General features: G+C 61.4%; 1 protein-coding gene across 1 annotated transcript in view; it reads left to right on the forward strand.

Moving 5' to 3' along the window:
* The first annotated feature begins 2,174 nt into the window (after positions 1-2,174).
* The window catches only part of NCOR2 (nuclear receptor corepressor 2), a 179,475-nt gene continuing 175,446 nt past the window's right edge, over positions 2,175-6,203 (forward strand). The window contains 1 exon segment of the mRNA XM_077747973.1: positions 2,175-2,220. The gene's annotated coding sequence lies outside the window, so the exon portion shown is untranslated.

The raw sequence follows: 6,203 nt of genomic DNA on the forward strand, positions 1-6,203 counted from the left end.
AGCCGCCAGCGGTCGCCTGGGGAGAGCGCCCACTGGGCCTGGCCTTGCCTGAGCCCTTGATGGGACCTCTGGGGGCCTGGATCAAGGTGGCCACGGGGACGTGGCTGTTCCCAGCCTTCCCGCAGGGCCGAGTGCCGAGCCTGGGGGCATCGTAATGAAAAAAAAGTAACAAGGAAAGAAGGGGATGGAGAGAAGGGGTGGGGCTGTCCCCCACGAGCCGCCTTCAGCTGCCTTGTTTAGGGGTCTTTGCCTGGGCAGACAGGCTCTTGGGGCCTCCCCAGTGGCCCCGGAGTAGGGGTGACGGTGGTGCCCAGTGGTCATCAAGCGCTAGCAGGGTGCCCTGGCTCTGCAGGCGCTTCTCATCCACTCTGAGGCCAGTGAAGCTCCCCGTTTCCTCTTTAGAGATGGGGAAACTGAGGTGTGCGAGGTGACACTACTCGTCTCCAGCTAAAAGGGGCAGAGCCTCTGGTTTGAACCCGGGGAGCTTGGCTGCAGAGCCTGAGCACTGCACAGAGGTGTCCCCAGAGCCGTGCATGGACCTGTCCCCAGAGTCGTGCGTGGACCTGTCCCCAGCATTGAGAAGGCAGACGTCCCTGGCGCTACTTGCCTCTGCTCACTGGGGTGCAGCACGGGTGGAGAAGGGGCTTCTCAAAGGCCCCCTGGAGACTGAGATGTTTGCGCATGAGCAGAGATATCCTGGGGAGCAGGCCCATTTTCTGGATGGGAAGACTGAGCTCAGAGGGTGCCGGGGGCTTGTCCAAGGTCACAGCTGTTAGTGGGAACAGAGCCAGGTGTCTGGATTCTCTCCCCAGTGCTCTGCCCAGTGTCCTTTTTTTTTTTTTTCCTTCGTGTAGAAGCTAACACAGTAAGAACGCAAAAACACGTGGGTGCGGATGGATGAATGATTATAAAGGGGGCGCCGTGTGATGATCAGCATCCCAGCTCCTGTGGGAATCCCCTCATTCGACTCTAGTGTGACCCTCTGTGGACCTGTGTCTCCCTGTGCAAGCCAAGCGCTGCCCTTCTCAGAATCATCCGCGTGGAGCACGTGCTGCCCTTCGCGCCTGCCTGTGCCCCGCCATCAGCCTGGTCTCCCCGTCAGGCCGTTTGCGCCTGTAGTCTGTTACGCCGTGTTGTTGACAGGCAGTGTTCTGGGCTCATCTGTTGCTGGACAGCTGGATGCTTGTCAGATTTTTCTTTTTAATGTAATTTATTTATTTTTGAAAGAGAGCGAGCATGAGCAGAGGAGGGGCAGAGAGAGGAAGGATCCCAAGCAGGCTCCGCATGGTCAGCGCAGAGCCCGGCGCGGGACTCGATCCTATGAACCATGAGATCATGACCTGAGCGGAAACCAAGAGTCAGGATGCTTAACCGACGGGGCCACCCGGGCGCCCCAGGTTTTGTGATTATGTGCAAAGCCGTCACACACATTGGTCTGGCGCCTTTGTGAGGAGCTGTGGTTTCGTTGCTCACGCGCAAAGGCGCAGGGGTGGGATTGCTGGGTCCCGTGGTCACGAGACACTTGATGCCTGTCTGTCTGTGATCTTAGCCATCCGGGTGGCCGTGTCGTGGGCTCTCAGTTTTAACTTGCACTTTCCCAAACGGCTGACGAAATCGGGCACCTTTTCACGAGCTCTGGGCCATCTGTGTGCCCACTTTTGTGAAGCGCCTCGGGTCGACTGGCTCTTTATTTCTTCGTGCGTGTCATTTACATATTATGGACCCTAGTGTTCGTTGTACTGTTATTGACTTTGAACAGTGGTTCGGAAACTCTGGAGCGAGAACAGCGGGTGCATTCCTTCGGGTGTCACTCGCTTGTTCGTAGGGTCCCCTGGGAAGTTACTGGGGGAGTGACCCTCTGACATGGGCCTGCGGCTCCTTGGTGGCCCTGCCTGGGTGTAGGCTACCCCCCAGGTTGGGATCCAAGCCCAGTGACTTCCTGGCGGTGGGACACGGGGTGCGGGACTTTGATTCCGCAGGCTCAGCGTCCTCTCCGTCAAGTGTGATGGCAGTCCCCCAGGGTGGTGGCCGCAACATGCCAGGCCTCAGGGTACAGCACACCAGGCGTGGGGCACCGGGCCTTGCCGTCCCCACCCGCACGCGGACGTGGTCGTCGTAGCTCGTGTGTGGAGGCCGCTGACTTTTTACTGACAAGACCTGGATTTTCTCTGCAGGTTCCCGGCCTCTTTGAGGACTCGGCGCCGCTGGAGGCCGTTTCTGGTAGGTTCCCGTCTGTCCCCTCTCACCGTCTCTAGCAGATTCGCTTTGCTGGGACCTTCTCATGGCGGGTTTGGGAGTTTCTGGAGAAGCCAGACTCCTCCTGGTGGACGGGGTTGGGGGCTCGATGTGGCCTTGTGGGGTGCGATCTGGCACCCCAGTGTTGCCCAGGGTGGGGAACGCCTCGGGGGGTTGGGGGGTGCCCTGCGGATAGGACATGACGCCTGAGGGAAGGGGACCCTGGCAGTGTAGATGTGGGTGGTGGGTTTTCTCTGTCTCTGGGGCTTCTGTGCTGTGAAGGTGGCTGCGGGCTTGAGAGGGTGGGGCAGCAGGTGACGGAGGAAGCCCTTGGGCTGGACGCGTGTGTACCACCGTGGTTGCCATGCCGGCGGGAGACGAGGGGGCCGTGGCCCACGCCCTGGCACTGCTGTTTACGTGCTGGGCGCCCAGGGCAAGCCACGTCAGCACTGCGTGCCTCCCTCTCCTCACCTGTAAACTGGGGCCGCCAGCAGCATCCCCCAACATGTTGCCGTGACGACCAAATGAGCTGGTACAGCACAGAGCCTGGCACCCAGTAGGTGCTCAACGAGCTGATCTCACAGCTGGTACTTCCCATGTGTCGCCCACTCTGTGGATCTCACGGCAGTGCCCCCAAACAGGCTGTTATCCTCATTTTACAAACAGGGAAACTGAGGCACGGGTAGGTCACCTGTCCCAGATCTCAGCTGGAAGCTAAGAGCCAGGACTCAAAACTTTGCTGAGCCTCAGTGGGAATCTGGTGGATTCTTCCCCAATGTGCTCATTTGGCGTCAGGCAGCCTGGGGCCCGTGCGGGGCAGGTCTGTGCCCGCTGCCCGCCCCTCCCCCTGGTCCACAGGACGGCAGGGCCTCGCCTGCACCAGGGGGCACAGGAAGGGGCTGGGATGCCACGGGAGAGGAAGGCCATCCGGCAATGGGTCGTGTGTGCTGGACCGAAGCTTGGAGCTGAGAATTCGGACGTGGCCTGGCTGGCACACAGCATCTTTTTTATATTACATGGATTTAAAAAAAAATTTTTTTTTAACTTTATTGATTTATTTTGAGAGAGAGACAGAGCACAAGCAGGGGACGGGCAGAGGGAGAAGGAGAGAGGATCCCAAGCAGGCCGTCATCACAAGAGCCCGGCACAGGGCTCGAACCCATGGACCGTGAGATCGTGACCTGAGCTGAAATAGAGATTCAGATGCTTAACCAACTGAGCCCCCCCGGACACCCCTGTATTACACTGATTAAAAAAAAATTTTTTTTAGTGTTTATTTTGAGACAGAGAGAGACAAAGCGTGAGTGGGGGAGAAGCAGAGAGAGAGAGGGAGACACAGAATCTGAAGCAGGCTCCAGGCTCCGAGCTGTCAGCAGCTGGGCTCGAACTCATGAGCTGTGAGACCATGACCTGAGCTGAAGTCAGACGCTCAACCGATTGAGACCCCTGGACGCCCGTGTGTTACATTGGTTTTTAACCGGGAGGGGCAGCTTGCCTTCCCCAGCACAGATCCCCCTCAGCCACTTATTATCTGTGTGACCCCGGGCAGGACGGCCCTGTGCCTCAGTTTCCCCATCTATAAAATGGAGATGCATTCAAGTCTCCCCCCACCCTCACCCCAGGATTGGGGGATTGGTGATGAGTGGGTTGTTGCTAGGAGTTCAGTGGTTTTGTATTTTGTTTTAAGAAGCTGGGGGGCTTGCAGCTGAGGGAGCTGAACCCACGGACCCCCCTCCCCCTGTGCCTGGTCCCGTCCCTGCGTCATGGGGCTTGGTGGGGGAGGACAGAGCGCTGACCCAGGCCTGGCAAAGACAGGCCGTGTTCCAGGAGACCCTGGTGGGCGTGACGGGGCCACTCACTACACGCCCTTCCCCCAGAGCTGGGGGACTTGGGGGACTAGCGGGGCGTGCCTCCCAGGGGGCCTGTGGGGAGGGGGTCCGGGGATCCAGGTGAGCACCGGGCCCCCGCCCTGGAGGCAGGGGCGGTCAGTGGGTGCGGCCTCCTGGAAGTGGCAGCCAGGCCCCGTCCCGGCTCTGACGCTGAGCACCTGTCCGCCTGCCCAGGCTCCATGAGCAGTGGGCTTAGCGGGTAGTAAGCGGCTGCTGCGTCCTTACTTCTTACCACCGTGCTGTTCTTCTGGGGCGCAGGGAGGGGGTGTCAGCGGGCCCGGCCCCCACGGGGTCGAGGGGGTCTGAGCAGCCGGCAGAACCCCCAGGCTGAGCCAGCAGGGCTGAGATCTGGAACTTTCTGCTCCTCTGGGCTCCCAAACACCTCCCACCGTGTCCCCCCATCAGAGCCACACTGGGTGCAGGCGGGGACCTGGGAGGGACAGCTGAGGTCCCCTGTGCAGCCCTATTCTGCATCGGGGGAAACTGAGGCTGAGGGGTGGGTAGGGGTCTCCCGAGGCTGTGATGCTGCGAACTTGGGCCGTTTTCCCCGACACCGAGCCCTGGGGCCATCCTCGGGCCGCCGGGCGGCTCTGCCGGGGGTGCGCCTCCACTTCCGTGCCTCGGTTTCGTCGCCTGTCAAATGGGTGTCCTGCAGGGGTCGTCGAGGGCATTGTTGGCCGCAGCGGGCTCAGCGTATCGAGCTGGCTGCTCTCGAGAGGTTTGATTCCTCTTCAGAAGACAGAACTGTTCTTTCTGAAGCACCTGCTGTGTGCCAGGCACCATTCCAGGGGGTAGAGATGGAGCTCTGGGTAGGGTGGGCGGGCGTCCTGTGCCCCCTGGGCGACAGATAGCAGCAAGTCCCGTACACAGGGTGTCCGCGTGGGGGACCGCTGGGGCGAGGAGCGACAGAGAAGGGCTTGGGAAGTGTGTGGGCGGGCTGGGGGCTGGGGAGTCATAGGCGGGTGGTCAGGACTGGTGACATTTGAGCAAAGACCTGCTGGAGGGGCGGAAGGGAGCGCAGGTCTCTGGAGGAAGGAAGAGTGTCCCGGCAGAGGGAACAGCTCATGCAAAGGCCCTGAGGCAGTGTGGACCGGGCCTCTGGGTTTGCAGGAGTCCGTGTGGGATCTGGGTGGGCTTCTCTGCTTTGTTCCTGAGCCTTTGTGCCTCCCCCCGCCCCCCAGGCGGGGTTGAGCTTGTGGGTTGAGCCAGGCCCTGGGCCCCAAACGGGTGTCATCCTGCAGGGGAGGTACGGGCCACGCTGGTGGTAGGCCCCCCAGGGGGTGAGCCCGGTCAGGTTTGGTGTCTTTGCAGTTGAAGGAGGGCAGCCCAGCTGGGGTGGTTTCCCTTCCTCCTCCTCCTCCTCCTCCTCCTCCTCCTCTGCCTCTCCGTCCTCCATCAATCTGCCTTCCTGGCCTAATGGGGAGCCTTCCTGCCCCGGCTGAGTTATCTGCTTGTCACGCGCGGCCCACCCGAGGACGATAAAAGGGCTTTTTGTCTGCAAGCACTTAGCTTCCTCCTCTGGGGCGATCCATCATGTCTGAGGAAGGAGGGAGGCAGACAGATGGGGGCGGGCGCGGAGGGGGTCCCAGGAGCCCCCTGGCGGGACCCAAGTGGCTCCTTAGCCCAGAGACAAGGCCTGTCTGGGGAGGGGCAGGGGCGGCTGGGGGGGGTCACGGNGCCTTGCTGGGACCTCGCCTGGGGGGTCTGGTGGGACCAGAGCCGGCGCGGGGGAGCAGGCATTTCTGAGAAAGAACCCCGATAAACAGGTAGAGGGGGAGATGTGTGAAGGCCCAGGGGACCGGCGTCCAGGGTGACAGTGTAACAGCAGCCCGTGACCCTCACGTTGCCTCAGACCCCCTTCTCGGTGCCTCGTGGAATTATCTCATTTAATGGTCAGTGCGGCCCCGCGAGACGGGGACTCACGTTGCCCGATTCTGTAGGTGAGGAAGCCGGGGCGCAGGGAGGTGATGCCGCGGCCCCAAGCGTGCGGGCGGCAGCGGAGGACTTGGGCTCGGGGAGCCCGGCTCTGGGGTCCTGGTGCTGGCAGGTGTCGCTGGGGGAGGTGGTGCTGGGTGACCA

This window comes from Crocuta crocuta, unplaced genomic scaffold (genome assembly GCF_008692635.1).
Source record: "Crocuta crocuta isolate KB4526 unplaced genomic scaffold, BGI_CrCroc_1.0 scaffold29, whole genome shotgun sequence".
NCBI lineage: Eukaryota > Metazoa > Chordata > Mammalia > Carnivora > Hyaenidae > Crocuta > Crocuta crocuta.